The sequence below is a fragment of the Mytilus californianus genome, unplaced genomic scaffold (assembly GCF_021869535.1).
Source record: "Mytilus californianus isolate M0D057914Y unplaced genomic scaffold, xbMytCali1.0.p SCAF_5, whole genome shotgun sequence".
NCBI classification, from domain to species: Eukaryota; Metazoa; Mollusca; class Bivalvia; order Mytilida; family Mytilidae; genus Mytilus; species Mytilus californianus.
In genome coordinates, this window is record NW_026262701.1 from 9,102,418 (window position 1) to 9,119,660 (window position 17,243).

Consider the following 17,243-nt stretch of genomic DNA (forward strand, 5'->3'; position numbering starts at 1 on the left):
TCTTTTTTTTTATGTAACAATAGTCTATTGAATAGATAGGCCTAATCTGAAACCTCAACCTCATGCCCTCAAACACACCGAAATGACGGAAGAGTCAACATTCGGAACGCCTCTTGCCCATTGCTTTTTGGAAACGTGACCAGTGCCTGCAGTAAAGATTGAACAGAAAACATAATTCTGCCAGGTAATAAAGGGGTGTAAGAATATTCATTATAACATTTACCCTGTTTACAGAATTAGTCGCTGTCAATATTGTGTCATTAGAGAAACATCATAAAATGGGAAGGATGTGGTATATACGTTCGGAACATTTTTCTTGTTTTCCTCAACTTCAACACTGATCTTCATTCCTAGGCGGTGCGGCATGGACCCCCCTTTTTATCTTAAGTGTTATATATATATTTTTTTTATTAAACTACTCTAATTAATATATTATGAACTTATGTTTATTGTTCTTTCTCAACACTTGTTTTTGTTATAATTACATTACAATTTATAACATGTATAATAAGTTATTTGAATTGGCTAACAGCAATCTCGCGCCATTCTGAAATTAACCTTCATTTCAAGATGAAATATAACATTCATGAAGACACAAGCTTCCACAATAAAGCGCACAGGTAAATGAAAGAAAAACTTGATAGAAATCGTGTTTTCATGATCCCAGCGAAAAAAAATGTGATTATAAGTATTGAATGCTTCTTTTAGTAATTTTAGAGGGTTGTAAAAGCGTTGACCGTGCGCACATTTTTAGATTGAAGCGCTTCTGCGCTTCATACAAATGTACTTTGGTCAATGCTTTTGCACCCCAATATTTAATAAATTTACAAAAAGAAGCATTCAATTCTAAAATAACAATATAACTTATTACCACACCGGTATTATACATTCATGCAGGAACATATATAATGACGGGACTTGACACTAACTAATTATAGCTGATTTTATCGTCAGGTCATAGTTAATAAATGACATGATACGGAAACCGACATATGTGTATAATACGTATTCCCTATTATCTTAATAAGTTCTGATAATATCAATAAAATGTCATTCAAACTAAGTAATTAGTGATGCAAGTGTATCGAAATTGTAATCTGTCACTTCAAATTTGTCATAATGATTAATCGCATTCATTTCATCACAGAATGCAAACGGGGTAATAAAAAAATGGCGCCGATGGCATTCCCAGTAACCGTGAATTTCACAAACCATTATAAAACACTTCACATGAAATAAATCACACTTATATTGGTCATTGTATATGAAAAAATATATCTACTTTACGATAAAACTTGAATTTGTTGAACGTTTGGAATTCTGTGGTTAATTTATTTAGCAGTTCTGATAGTTTTTTAGTCGGACGCTTCCAAAATCCATAAATCTCGCGAAGTCTCCTAAAGTTTGGGATTTTATCAATTTTATGCTGAAAAGCCTATCAGATTCATTTTACATTTTGATATACTGTTCCCAGATTCATGACATTGTATTCTTGTACTGTATTGTTTGTATAACTGAATTATAAAATTATCTTTGTCATTGACACCTGAGAGACCTTAATTGAAATAAACACATATTATATTGTATACACCTTACTAGAAAATACCTGCGAAATATTCTTTGGTTAATAATTTGAAGATATATAGCATGTATAGTTTTGGTGTAAGGCGATATTAAGATCTTAAATCTTTTTGAAGCGTGTAACAGACGAAATACCACCACTTCATGCTCAGAACCACCCCGATATATGAAATGGGCTGAAAATTTTATGCATTAATATATGAATGGGGGGTCACATTCCAGCCGAAAAAAACGAAGTAATCCCCCCACCCTTTAGGGTATACTTTTTGCTGAGCAGACCATAGTAAATGTAATACTTGCAGACATAGCAGAAATGATGACGGCACATAAATGTTTGCTAATTTACCCAAAAATATTTCGCTATATGCTCCGTTCCGCAGAACAACAATTTTTGCACCCCACCTAACATTAAATCCTGGATCAGCACCTGATTTCTGGTGTTTCCGTGCTCAGAGTCACCCCCATATATGAGTGAGCTGAAAATTTTATGCATTTATATATGAATGGGGATGGGTCACATTCCAGCTGCTCTTCGGTACCCATTTTTAACCGAAAACTGAAGTAATCCCCCCACCCTATTCATGTTGAATTGATGTGGTTCCCCGGAAGGAAAAGCTCTTGACGTGTAAAAATCTGTTGTTAAATTGCTGAGAGCGTCAAGGGAATGTGTATCACAAAAGGCGTTTCAGTGTAAGGTCAATATTTACCGTATCTGCTACGAAAATAAATTAAATTTTGCCGGGCAGACGTGCAATGACAGAAATGATGACAGCACGTAAATTTATGAGCCGAATGTCGTGAAGGACTGTCGATCCGAACTGGCTTTTTTCCGATTTTAACCCCCAAATACCCCCCAAAAGATCTTGAAAAGAACACATAATAAACAATGCTGGTCATTACCCCTTTGTGGTAAAAAACAATATTAGTGGATTTTATGTGAAAGAAGAAAATGCGACACCCAATTTTATATCTATTCATTTAGTAATATAGATTGCTATTTGTTCCATTCCGGAAAAGTTCTTAAATTACACAACTCTTTCAAACCAGTTGAAGCTATCTGGGGTCCTGTTTAACCAATGTACTGTGCATAAAAAATTTCAAAGAGTAATGTTCAAACTATTTTAAACACTTCAAACAAAGCATTTTTGTCGAGCCTTCGACTTTAGTCGAAAAAGCGAGACATAGCAATCCTACATTCCGTCTGCGTCGTTGTCGTCGGCGGCGTCCACAAATATTCACTCTGTGGTTAAAGTTTTTGAAATTTTAATAACTTTCTTAAACTATCCTGGATTTCTACCAAACTTGGACAGAAGCTTGTTTATGATCATAAGATAGTATCCAGAAGTAAATTTTGTAAAAATAAAATTCCATTTTTTCCGTATTTTACTTATAAATGGACTTAGTTTTTCTGTCGGTAAATATTACATTCACTCTGTGGTTAAAGTTTTTAAAATTTTAATTACTTTCTTAAACTATCCTGGGTTTGTACCAAACTTGGACAGAAGCTTGTTTATGATCATATTATAAAGATAGTATCTAGAAGTAAATTTTGTAAAAAAATAAATCCATTTTTTCCTTATTTTACTTTTAAATGAACTTAGATTTTCTGCCAGGAAACAACACATTCACTCTGTGGTTAAAGTTTTTAAAATTTTAATAACTTTCTTATACTATTTTGGATTTGTACCAAACTTGGACAGAAGCTTGTTTATGATTAAAAGCTAGTATCTAGAAGGAAATTTGGTAAAAAAATAAATCCATTTTTTCCGTATTTTACTTTTAAATGGACTTAGATTTTCTGCCAGGAAACAACATATTCACTCTGTGGTTAAAGTTTTTAAAATTTTGATAACTTTCTTATACTATTTTGGATTTGTACCAAACTTGGACAGAAGCTTGTTTATGATCAAATGCTAGTATCTAGAAGGAAATTTTGTTTTCTTCCAGTTAACATTACATTCAGTCTGCAGTTAAAGTTTTTAAACAGTTATTTTATATCATAAACTATCCTGGAATTTTACCAAACTTAGACAGAAGCTTCTTACAATCAAAAGATAGTATCAAGAGTAATATTTTTATTGATTTACTTCCTCATTTTTGTTGAGTCTGCGATTAACAGAAAAAGTAGGCGAGACACTGGGTTCCGCGGAACCCTTACGAATTTTTCCTACTTTACATTGTGTGTAAAAAATTGGATCATAAAATCCAAATTCACTTACCAAAGGCATGAAAGGCAACAGAACAAACATGAATGTTGAACCCTGAACAAAATTGTCTTGATTATAATTTGTGAAATACATTTAGTTCATAAACTTCCATTTTATGATAACTGCTATTTCGAGTGCCATTTGACTTCAGAAGGGGAAGGGGGTGGGGGGAGGGGATGGGTTGCTTGGAAGATTTGTGAAATATTTTAATATCCTAATTTTTGTGAAAATAAATAATGTAAAACGTGGCAATGAAAATAGAATTAAGTGTTTTGATTTTTCTTGAATGCTCTGAAAAAAGCTGTATATTTTGAATATTAATTATACTGTAAAAAAATATTGTCACAAAATGACTCAAATTTGAAAATCAATATTGAAATGGCATAATTTTGCCAGGTTAGCAATTCATGCTCTTAGGAGTTTGTAGTTTACCAATTTTAGCATTTGAATAGAATTGAGAATGGAAATGGGAAATGTGTCAAAAAGACAACAACCCAATCAAAGAGCAGAAAAAAGTAGAAAAAAGCTCAAGGCCACCAATGAGTCTTCAATGCAGTGAGAAAATCACGCACCAGGAGGCGGGCTTCAGCTAACCCCTAGACAATAATGTTTAATAGTTCAGCGAAAAATGCATAAGAAAGATAGAAATTGAAGAAAAACAAAAATGTTATGCAATATAAGATCCATAAAAATGACAATCGATTGAAACCATGAATTGACTAGAAGTTAAATGATGATATGTTTTACTGAATATCATGAGAACTCTAGAAGTTAAATGATGATATGTTTTACTGATTATCATGAGAACTCTAGAAAATAAACACAGTAAAAAAAATCAGCAAAACAGGATATAATATTTTGAAACTAATAATTGATAGAAAGACATTGAAATGAACAAAAATGATGGAAACTTACATTTACCTTTTTATTAAAATTATTGCCTTTAATGAGGATTTTTTTGTTATCTTCTCATGATTTTATATATCATCCTGAAGTCAGAAAAAAAAATGTTGATAGAGAAAACTGTAAACAGTAAAATTGATAAACAACGAAGGTAATTGTTATTTACAATCATTTCATTGATCTTAAGCATGTTAAGTGATTACTGATTAGTAGAGGGACAGTAGGTAACAGGGGTTGCTGGGAAGATTAAGACAAAACAAATATATTCCAATTCTTGTGTAAATAAAAGGTGTGATACTGAAGTAAACAAAATTTGAATTTTACTTCACTTTATACTGCACTGAAGAAGCTGTATATCATTGTGATTATCTGGAGAATGACAATGAAATGGAGAATGGAAATGGGGAATTTGTTTCAGTATTTTAAAAAAAATTGATCACAGATGCAAATAAAAAGGTCAATATGTAAATGGCTCAATTTTGACAGGTGAGAAATTCTGACTCTTACATGTCTAAGGAACATCTAGTTAAAATGTATTAGGCAAAGAAAAAAACAGACCATTGATATTTTGGACATTTATTTTATTAATATATATTAAAATATGTTTTTCTATATGCAAGGATCATTCATATGAGGCAGAGTTTTATGTTCCTCTGATTTTGAGTTAATTACAATATTGAGTGTTAATGTTTCTAATCTGGTATTGATATTAGAGGTACTTCTGGAATCTACTATGTTAACCTTGTGAGTACCAGGATGCATGTACCAAAAGGACAAGGTTTACTAATGGGAAAATATGGCCTTGAATTTCAACTTTATCATAAATTATCTTAATGTCATAATTTGGTTCATGAATGGATATATTTCAAAAGTTTAAATGCTAGGTAGAACAAATCTCTTAAAAGGTAGTACATTATAGGCTCCAAAGTCAGCACATTTTGGAGATATTGTCAGAATACACTGATTTTGTGCATTTTTCAGAACTAAATGCTTTAAGAAAATCTTGGCTGCAACCTATGATCCAAAATATTTGGTAGAAAATGAATCAGGGATGGCGGCCAAAGAAAAATGCTAAAAACTGTTATAAATTAAGGGAATATTGGACCAAAAGTGATATTAGTACACAAATTATGCATAAATAAGTTGTCATAACTTTGTAATTTATGATGTCAAACAATGTGAGGTGCCAAAAAAAGTTATTTTGTATCAAGAGTAGTATCACAACTATTTCTGTGTGAAATATTTAGTATTTTGACCTGATTTGAAAATCACTAAAATCTTAGGGCCAATATGTGACCTTTCTCCTCTATTTTTATATGACGGTTATCAAATTTCAAATATCCAGTTGATATTATGTATAATATCTTGTATGAACAATAGCGCCATGTCTATATAAGAATCAACATTGTTAAGAATTTTTAGAATTCTAGTTATTCTCCAATATAACAAACATTTTCAGTATGTTAGAGATACTTTAATAGATATTACTCCCATTTACATGCTGATTCATAAGGGGGCAAATGTACAAAAATTGCCTTTTATATCGTACTGTATAGAACCTTTTTTAAAATTTTAACTAGTATTAATGGGGGTTACTATGGTAAATTAGATTTACTAAATTCTTACAAATTCCAAACTATAAGTGTCACTTACACTATACATTAAAATGAGTTGCTGTTTCAAGCTCAATGCTGTGTCTACAGTGTATGTTTAAAAATGTACATAGAACACTGGTTCAACATTTCTGTATCAACATTTTGCAGTGGAATCTTGTAGTCCTCACTGCCATTCAGTAGTGTCCTTTTGTTGTCTCCTGTGATACAAATATTATTTAATAAAATGCTTCTTTTGGTCTGATTTTTATTTAACCTTCACTGGTTGAAATTTTAGTGGGGAGGGATTGAGTGATTAAAAAATAGTTTAACCCCATAACATGTTTAAGTTTCATTCCCTAGGAACGAGGCTCTAGACTTGATTTCCTCTATATCCACTAGTTGGAATTAACGTCACACAAGCCGTGATGTGCAATTTTATGAAGGACTGAGCCGAGTGATACAGACAGTGGGAACACTGATAACAAAAAATATCAGACATATTCTACAATGTGAACCTTTTTGGCGAGTGAGCATAGTGAATGAGCAAAAAAGCTTCACACTGTGTCCAGCAGCTGATATTTACAATATCTATACATTAAAAACCTGATAATCTGTTTACTGGTATCGTTCTTTTACTGGTCTTTTCCACTTCCCTTATACAGTATTACGCTTGACAAATGCAATCTTGATAATGTCTCTGCACACATTGTGACATCACTGATAACTTCTCCTCAGACATTGCGACTTCGCTTATGTCTCTAAGCTGTGATACGAGAATTACGAAGTGACTGAGCATAGTGATATAGGCAAAGGGAAGGCGAAAAATTCTATAAAACACTTTTACCTTCCTGAGTCTGGGGTATTTGAGAGTGTGTGTACTTGATATGTAAAATAAGGAAAATTAGAACAAAAATAGGACATATCAGCCACTATTAATGTCTGATTTGCATAATAAAGAAGAATTGATTTTGATATAGTTTTAGGTAGAGGTTTTTACTTTTTTTTTTTTTTTTTTGGATGAACATGATGAAACTATAGTACATAGAGAGAAACTGTTATTAGCAAAAAATGATCAGCAAGACAAGATCTACTAATAAATCAAGATGGTTTAAATTAACATTTGACTCCTTATAATATAGGATTATAGCCCTGGAATAATTATTTACCTTAAGTCAGAATATGCATGGAATATTTTCCACTGGGTGTTACACAAACAACAATCAAACCATCATTTTATGCCCTTGTTGTAGCAGATGGGGCATTAGGGTTTACCCTTGTACGTCCGTACAACCCGAAATTGGTTTCCGTTCTCTAATTTTAGTTTCCCTTGACCAAAGTTATGAAACTCATACACAAAGCTTATTACCACAAAACACAGATCAAGTACGAATTTGGTTGAACTGGATTCAAGAGGTTTTGTTGTGATGACAAGATACTGGCTTAAATGTCTCTGAAATGTTATGATAAAAAATAAAGCTTTTAATCTTGTAGACAAGTCTGGGGTATAGGAGTGTGTCTGTACTTGATATTTAAAATAAGGAAAATTAGAACAAAAAAGGAGTGTTATTCATATAAAGTATCTCCCATTATTGCCTAGATTTTAAATGAACATCCTGCAAGCGGACAGTTGTGTAAGACCTATCTTACAGCTGTTCTTTTAACAGTTTTTTGTGATTCACTGTTTTTCATTAATCTTATTTAGTTATAATGATGATAGTTTAATCAGACACCTGCATTTCAGTGGAGCATGAAATAACTATTGTCCTAATTTGTCCTTGTATAAAGAAACTAATATTAAATTGTTTTTTATTGTGTACTCTATAGAAATTAAGGTAAAAACAGCAATCAATAATTTTATTGAATACACACAGATGAGTTATTGGATTAGGCTGAACAGTATGAATTGTTAGTTTCATTGCCACTATATTAACATGTCAACTTTATTTATCCTACTGTTTCCTGTTTTATAAACTTTCAATTTCGACCTGAATGACTGTTGGGTTTAGATTCATTAATATTGCAGAGATTTTTTACCCTGCCTAGTGAAACAAGGGATGGTACACTGATGCCCCACTTATTTAATTCTTATTTAATAACTTTGTGGAGGTTATAATATTTTTGACAGGTCTGTCTGTCAGTTTGTCGCCATCACTGTTTTCAGATTCTTTTCAAATTTGTATGAAGTTTCCACTCATCATATACTTGGACAAGTTCTATAATCAGAAAAATTTGAAAGGGGGGACTATTTTTTGGGAGGTAGAAAATATCCAATATTAATTCTTTTTACCTCTTGTGTAGTGCCTTAATTATGTCCCTGTCACTAGGCGAAGTGGGCATTGAGTGTTAAAGTGAAGTGGGCATTAAGTATTACCCTTGTCCATTGCGTACATCCCCAAAATTGGTTTCCGTTCTCTAACTTTAGTTTGCCTCAACCAATTGTTATAAAACTTATTCACAATGCTTATTACCACAAAACACAGATCAAGATCGAAATTAGGTGGCGTCACTTTTACTATTCATGAGTTATACTATTCATGAGTTATGCCCCTTTATAAGCATAAAAATTGCTGAATTTTTCGTTTCCATTTTTCCTACTTTAGTTTGCCTCAACCAAATGTTATGAAACTTATACACAATGCTTATTACCACAAAGCACAGATCAAGTTTTAAATTGGGTGGCGTCACTTTTACAGTTCTCTAGTTATGTCCCTTTATAACTTTTTATGCAAGCAGGGGTGTCATCTGTGTCTGATGGACACATTCTCCATTTATTTTTTATACGATTCTCTTCAAATTTGTATGAAGATTTCCACTCATTAAAAAAAATTTATGATTTGGATGATTAGAAAAATTTGAAATTATTTTTTTTAATGAAGGATCATATTGGTATGTCACTTTTTGCACTGGGGGCATGGCCTTTGTGATTTTGCTCACTAAAGGTTCTTTCATTCTATTCTGTGGCACAATATCAAAATTATTACCCTAATATGAGTACATGTGTTCAGGGGTCAACTGGAAATTTTGGATGACAGCTTTATAACTCATTTTGATATCAACCAATCACTAAACTTGTATTGTTGAACCTTGCTATAAACATGATAAAGAAATATTTTTCCAATGGCCTGAGTTTACAATGTTAGGAAAATCCAATTTAATATTACATTCATTGGGAAATGGTCATTTTCCTCTTGTGTGTTTGTTCTGTAGTATTAATGTGGTTTTATTGATGGGTATCATTAAAATCGTTGAATAACTGCACAGCACGCGGGGAAAATTCATCACATCTGACAATCTAATACAATAATATGACATTGAATTATATAATTTTATCATTGTTTTGAAATTTTTGAACATCTCTCTAAAGGGAATTATAGCTTGTTGAAATATTGCCTAATAGTAGGGTTATTTGGTTTAATAGTGGGTGTTTGATTTAATATGAGCAGGGAATTGGAGATGACAGAGATCTGTATTTTAGGGTCTAATAGATCTACATGTATATAATAATTTGTGGATAGGAGATATTTGATGGATGTACACCTGGAGACCACTACTTATCCCATAGTATACCCTTCAGAAAATATCCAATTGTCGAGAAGAATACAATGATATTCTTTTTAAATCCCATTTGAACATATAGCTCCTCGCATACTGGGATATTTATATTATTCAGGTATTTATACATCCTTGGCTTTCAGATCTTTAGATTTTGCCATTCCTGATGAAGATAAATCCAGAGAATTTCTTTGGATGCACAAAATTTATAAAGTGTTATTTTTCATTTTACAACCTTGTTTCTTTAATAAGAAAAGTTGTTTCGTGACATTTTATCTTATATACATCAATTCCAGATTATCTCATGTCCTGTGTAGGTCCAAGTCATTGGTCAATTTCTGTGTTAAATTCTTGCCAGATTTATATAAAACTTATATCATAGGTTTATATCAAGATGGTCTCGGATAAGTTTGAAAATCAGTATCAATCAACAATTTTTAAAAGAGTTATGCCCCTCGGAAAAATTAGTTTTATGGAAAACTGCATTGTTAGCGCTCCCATATGTACAATTCTTGTCAGATTTTATGAAACTTATATCAGCGATGTCTTGGACAGTTTCAAAAATCAGTGCAGATCAGATGTTTTAAAAAAGTTATGCCCCTTGGAAATATTGATTATATAGGAAATGGCATTCCATTTGCTGTCAAGCCTTACTTTCACTAAGATATTTATAAAAAAAAAAATTTTTTAAAAAGAGTTTTTTTTTAGTTATTGCCCTTGGAGAGATAAAAAATGTGCAACACAGAGGACATACACATGTAGAAACTCTGTTCTTTTATTATGAATTTCTAAGCAACATTTCGAGCTTTTTAAATGTTGACAAAAATTATTATGGTAAGCCAAAGTCTTTTGTCATCTTTGGATTAAATTATTCTGTCTACAAGTACATATTTAGAAATTGATTATTTTATTGGTGAGTAATTCATTTGAGTTTTAAACAATTATACTTGTAATTAGAAACGATTTTAAAATGATTTTTTAATAACAATGCCTTTTTTAAGTTGTACTAATACGTAGATGGATAAAGAAAATAAATATACTAGTCAGTGAATTTCTTTCCTTTTTTTAAGAAAAGAAAAGAACCAGTATCAGTAAGTGCGATAAAAAAACATTTCAAGTCTTAATGTCTTATTTTAATGTAAATTTGTAAGGATTATAAAATCATTTATCCTTTTAAAAGTTAGAATTCAAAGAGTTTTTTTGTGCAGATGTCTTTATTGTTGTCTTTCAAATGCAGTATAATTTCATCATTGCAGTTATTTTACTGACAATGAATGGTTTAAATCTCTCTTTGTTGGAACTGCTGTTTGATCTGTGAGGTACCGTTTCTAATTATAGGTTGGTTATGCAAAATTTATGTTAATAAATGCAGCGTGTTATTGCAATGCCAGTCAATGAATTATCCTTCTTGGCAAGTAATTTTTAATTTATGACAATTTTTGTACAAAAGTTCAAAAGACAAGTTTTATTCATTTGCATGTTGTGGAACTAAAATTTTGTTTTTGATTTCTATTTATTTGAATTCATATAATTTTGAATTTTTGATTGGATATTTGCATATTAATAAGCTTACCATTTTTTCAGTGATCACTGGCAGATAAGAGGAAATGAAAAAGTTTTGCATATCTTTTGAATAAGATTTTTCATACCACTAACCCTCTGGCGCAGAAGTAAAAATTTCGTGTACATGATACAAATGTAGAATTCTCAAGGTTCTTTAGGCAATGGTCATGCAGTAATGCAATAATAAGTATTATTTTACATCTTATATGCTCTTTCATCTTTCTACAAGACTGTAGTTTAGGCAGGTGTTCATGGTTCAGACGAAGCAGGTTATACTTTTCTGGTGACAGCAAGCATATCTTGAGAATTCTGAAAGAAGAGTGTGTAGTAATTGTTTATTTTTGCACAGATATATTCAAGATTAAGACCTGAAAATTATCAAATTGAATACAAGACATGTAAGGAGGACAAATAAAATCTTAAACAATCAGAAAAGTACAAAAAACACATAACATTCAACATATATATAAAATCTGTCGTAGAGTTGTCACTGGTTCAGACGTACTTATGATATAATTATTTCTGTGACTGTATCCTACATTAATTTGTAAGATCCTCTACGATAGATAATTCAGCTGATCTGTAATATTCCATCTTCATGCCTTATATATCATGTACTGTGTTACGACGCAAGATAAAAACTGACGAGGAAAGGTAACACCCGGCCACCGAAAGCTTGATTTTTGTCGAGCCTAGGTGGTCGAGTGGTCTAGCGCGTCAGGCATAGTGCAAGGCGATTTGGTGCCAAGATATCTCAGTAACATGAATTCCAATCCCGGCCAGGGAAGAACAAAAAATCCGCTTCCGCAAATTTACAGATCTAACATTGTTGGGCTGTTATTTAGACGAATTATATATATTCATATATATATATATCAGTTTCTGTTAAGAGTTAACTAAATATCTTGCTTAAACAAAGTATTATTGATGTAAATTCTTTAACAGTTTTCATCCCAGACATTTCAATCATTGGTATATTAGGAGATTGATTTAAGTTAACTATAAAAATCTATCTCCATTTCAGAGTACATCAGTTTACTGCAAGTAGAAGTTATTATCTTCTTCAATGCATAGATAATCATAGATAATCACGTTATCATTTTTCAGTGTTCATTTTTCTTCACTGAAATGTTTGATGTAAATCTTAAAGAGCTGAAGAGGAAAGCCTCCCTCCCTTTCCACACACACACACAACACACATATTCCTACTCTTCTATGGGATAGATCTTAAATAACCAAATTTTTATATACATTAAATGATATAATCCCTAGGATTATTATCCAACTGATAATGAGTGATATTAATTGATCAAGAAAAAAATGGATAAGGTGAGGTTTATTTAGGGGGGTTTAAGAATTTTATGAAATTTTATATGCATTTAAAACTCATTGCATGTGAATGTTTCGAGAGAAAAATAATAAATATTGCATTTATACTTCCAGAGAAACAATCAACTGAAAAATTAAGAAATAGAGGTATAGATTTATAGAATAAAATTATTTTGGTCAAATGATTAGTTACAAATGCAGAAATTGACAACTATTTAGTCTCTTATTCTTCAGGATGACTAGTTCTAAAAAGGATGACAATATTACAATGTTTTACTATGCAACATTAGATCATGTCAATAATAGTGCTATAATACCATTTAACTTCAATTTGACCACTATTTTTATGCATTCAATCATGAGATAGAAGGAAGTTTTAAGCCTTCATTTGATTGGGTTATTTTTTCAGAGTGACTCCCTTTTAATCACAAAAGCACTGCAGACTTGAATTTGAATTCTTTTTCAAGGAACAGGGAAACCAGTTCAGTTACAATTCCAGGAAAAATGGCTCATATTAGAACAAATATTACACATCTGTTTGAATTTTATGTGTTTGGTTGTGTTACTGGTTTAAGACTGATAAAGGTATAGGATTTTAGTAACTGTTACCATGTGTGGCAGTTGATCAAGTTCAAATGTCCATGATTACATCCACTCAATTTATTAAGCATTTTACATTGCAAAAACAGTGATAATATATTCTGGTCCCTTTTCTTTTGAAATGTCATCTGTGACGTCACTGTTACATAAACATGTCAAATATGACACATTTGACCTTAAAAGGCCATTTTACACATAGCTTTTGTTAGATAATGCTGTTTATTTGATAAAGTACCTAAAACTGTTTTATTTTGGAATTCTATATTTTTTTTTATGAAAGTGACCGTTATTGGCCTATAATTTCATTGAAATATGACAAAATTGTACAATGTAATAATTTGAGCGGATCCCCATGCTTGATATAAATATATACATAAGTTTATGTTCGCCAATGTTACATTTAGTGCTGCAGAAATGTAAGAATGTTTACTTTTGAAGGACAATGACATATATACTTTTTAAACTGACCTGTTTCTTTTATTTTGTAGGTTGTGAAATAAAAGAAAATAAAAGAAGAAAATTGGACACACTTGAAATTTTGAAAATGGGTAAGAATTATACATGTATAAGATTATTGATTTATGAGTTAATGGAGATGTGGGTAAATGTCATTGAGACAGCAACCCTACAATATTCCTTTGACATTTTAAACATGGATTACTTGGTCCAAAATACTGCCATTTTTTTAAACTAAGCATGAAACTCTGGACAAGAACAAGACACAACTGTTGTTGTTAACCCAACATTTGACCAGCTAATTATGAAAATAATTAACAATTCTTTTTTAAGTTCAATGTTTTTTGGTGAAAAAGGTCCATAAGATATTATTTGGTATTAATGTGTTTATTATGTTGGAAGTAATACCCTAGCCTATAAAATCTTTCATGGAATTTTTACTAAAATGGAAATGAAAAAAAAATGGAAAGAGACAATCAGTAAAAAATCACTGTTGGACAAGCTTGTTCATTGTTGGACAATACATGTATGTTGGCATCTAGATTGGTTAACCTAAGGCCAAAGATAAAATTAAAATCGTTTGATGTTGCCTACCTATCCACCTAAAAAGCAGCCTACCCGAAAAAGCCTACCTGAAAAATATTTATGACACAAATTATTTTTTAAAGCGCTTTTTTTGTGCTCAAACATCGTTTTCTCTAAAACATGTTACTTATGTTGTTGATCAAAAAAAAAAAATCTCTACCTACCTACCCAACCCTACAAGGCATTGGTAGGCAACATCAAACAAAGATTTGTTACTGGTGGCCTAATATTGCTAGGATGCTGTCTCACAGAAAATTTACCCCTTATATCCTTTTACAAATATATATTTATAACTTAAATTGGGCATTGGGCTCCACCTATAAAGGATGAGCTCCAGCCTAAGTTCATGTTATAATGCGATGAAAAAAATTTGAAGAAAGGGGGTTCCATACCCAGTTCCTCCTCCTCCTCCTCCTCCCCCTCTTGATCTACCAATGGGAATTTGATGAATATATCAAGATAAGTAGAGGTGTATTTGACAGTCCACAAGAATGCACATATCTGTGTTTTCATTTTTATGTCCCCGTCGTAGTGAAGGGGGCATTAAGTTTTACCCTTGTCCGTCTGTACGCCCCGAAATTGGTTTCTGTACTCTAACTTTAGTTTGCCTCAACCAAATGTTTTGAAACTTATAATACACAATGCTTATTACCACAATTTACAGATCAAGTTTGAATTTGAGTGGCATCACTTTTACCCTTCTAAAGTTATGCCCCTTTACAAATGGAAAAATTGCTAAATTTTTTCGTTTCCGTTCTCTTAAGTTTGCCTCAACCAAATGAAATGAAACTCATACACAGTGCTTATTACCACAAAACTCAGATCAAGTAAGAATTTTTTTTATGTCCCCGCCGTAGTGGAGGGGGCATTAAGTTTTACCCTTGTCCGTCTGTACGTCCCGAAATTGGTTTCTGTACTCTAACTTTTGTTTGCCTCAACCAAATGTTTTGAAACTTATAATACACAATGCTTATTACCACAATTTACAGATCAAGTTTGAATTTGAGTGGCATCACTTTTACCCTTCTAAAGTTATGCACCTTTACAAATGGAAAAATTGCTAAATATTTTGTTTCCATTCTCTTAAGTTTGCCTCAACCAAATGAAATGAAACTCATACACAGTGCTTATTACCACAAAACTCAGATCAAGTAAGAATTTTTTTTATGTCCCCGCCGTAGTGGAGGGGGCATTAAGTTTTACCCTTGTCCGTCTGTACGTCCCGAAATTGGTTTCTGTACTCTAACTTTTGTTTGCCTCAACCAAATGTTTTGAAACTTATAATACACAATGCTTATTACCACAATTTACAGATCAAGTTTGAATTTGAGTGGCATCACTTTTACCCTTCTAAAGTTATGCCCCTTTACAAATGGAAAAATTGCTAAATATTTTGTTTCCATTCTCTTAAGTTTGCCTCAACCAAATGAAATGAAACTCATACACAGTGCTTATTACCACAAAACTCAGATCAAGTAAGAATTTTGGTAGCATCACTTTTACCGATTTTGAGTTATGTCCCTTCATAAAGTTATATGCAAGCGGGGGCATCATCTGAATCACATGGACGCATTCCCCATTTATTTAAAGCATTGAGTTGGAGATTATTCTATGGAGGTATACTTAATACTTCAAATTTTTAATAATTGTTTCTTGACGAGTAATTTCATTTGTATAATTTTTTGTATAATTTTAAAATGAAATGTCACATAATTTGTCTTCAGCCATGTTGACAACGAATCACAATATTTTAGTAAATGTGTTGGAATGCATTATTTTGTAGCAGATGTTTTATTTGATGTTTAGAATTGTCTTAGCAAAATTTCTATAGCTTAGGGAAAGTAATAAAAAATTCAGAAACAACTGTTTTGTTGAAAATTTATCATGTTTATGTTAAACTGATTTTATTTGCAAGTATTTATTTTGGCTTCAGTGTATGGGGAACAAATTATGACCTTTATTGAATTTAAATTTCATATAAATTGAAACACATCATTCAACAAAAAACATGAAATTATTTGGATGATCAGAAGTATTTGATAAAACATTTTCTTATAATACTTTTATACCACAGTCATTATTATAAACCAATTAAGATGTGATGATGTGCTGTAACAGAGACTTGTAAGGTAGGAAGGTTGATAAATGCTGTTAAATTTAGCATCTTAATACAGCAAAGAAATGTATTCAATGTAAAACTTCAAAAAAGTAATTTTTATAGATTCTACCAGATTAAGTCTGTTTTCCCATTTCTATTTTCAAGTAGTCATTTAGACACTTGAATTTGTAATAAGCCCTACCCATTTGTTAATACAAATAAAAAGCTGCATTACATCTAGAAAAAGTATGGTAAAAAAAAGGCCAATTATAACTTTTAAATTTAAAGTCTAAGATCAAGATATTAAAGTTAAATGATGGTGAAAGTGAAAATAGTTGCATAAATTCCTGCTTTAGGAGGCTGTTGTGTTAAAAATGTATAGTAGTTTTGCAAATGTTAGTACAGCATAACAGTACAAATGCTATTGAAGGTGCAAAGTATTTTTAAAGTGATAATAATTGATTCCTGTGTTATTATCATTGGAAATTGTGTATTGCCTTTAGGCACAGATATGTAATCATGTCATCGGCAGTTGCGTAATTACAATAATTGTATAATAGGATAATAAAGAGGGACAAATGACTTTGAACTGTAGATGATCCCTTGGGTAATGGTTGATAATTGTTGTTTTATATGCTAGTAAAATGTACTTATATAAGTTGAAATAGTTTCTAAAGTACATATTTTTACTGAATTTCTCCTTTGTTTCTAACATTTCCAACTACAATTTCAATTATAGAAACAATGCATCATGTATACAAGATTTTATCTATA

The 17,243-nt window shown here is 31.5% G+C and overlaps 1 protein-coding gene across 1 annotated transcript in view; it reads left to right on the forward strand.

The window, feature by feature from the left end:
• Positions 1-79: 79 nt before the first annotated feature.
• LOC127703176 (TOX high mobility group box family member 4-like) overlaps positions 80-17,243 on the forward strand; it is a 54,865-nt gene continuing 37,701 nt past the window's right edge. The window contains exons 1-2 of the mRNA XM_052207701.1: positions 80-184; positions 13,819-13,878. The gene's annotated coding sequence lies outside the window, so the exon portion shown is untranslated. The remainder of the gene's footprint in view (positions 185-13,818; positions 13,879-17,243) is intronic.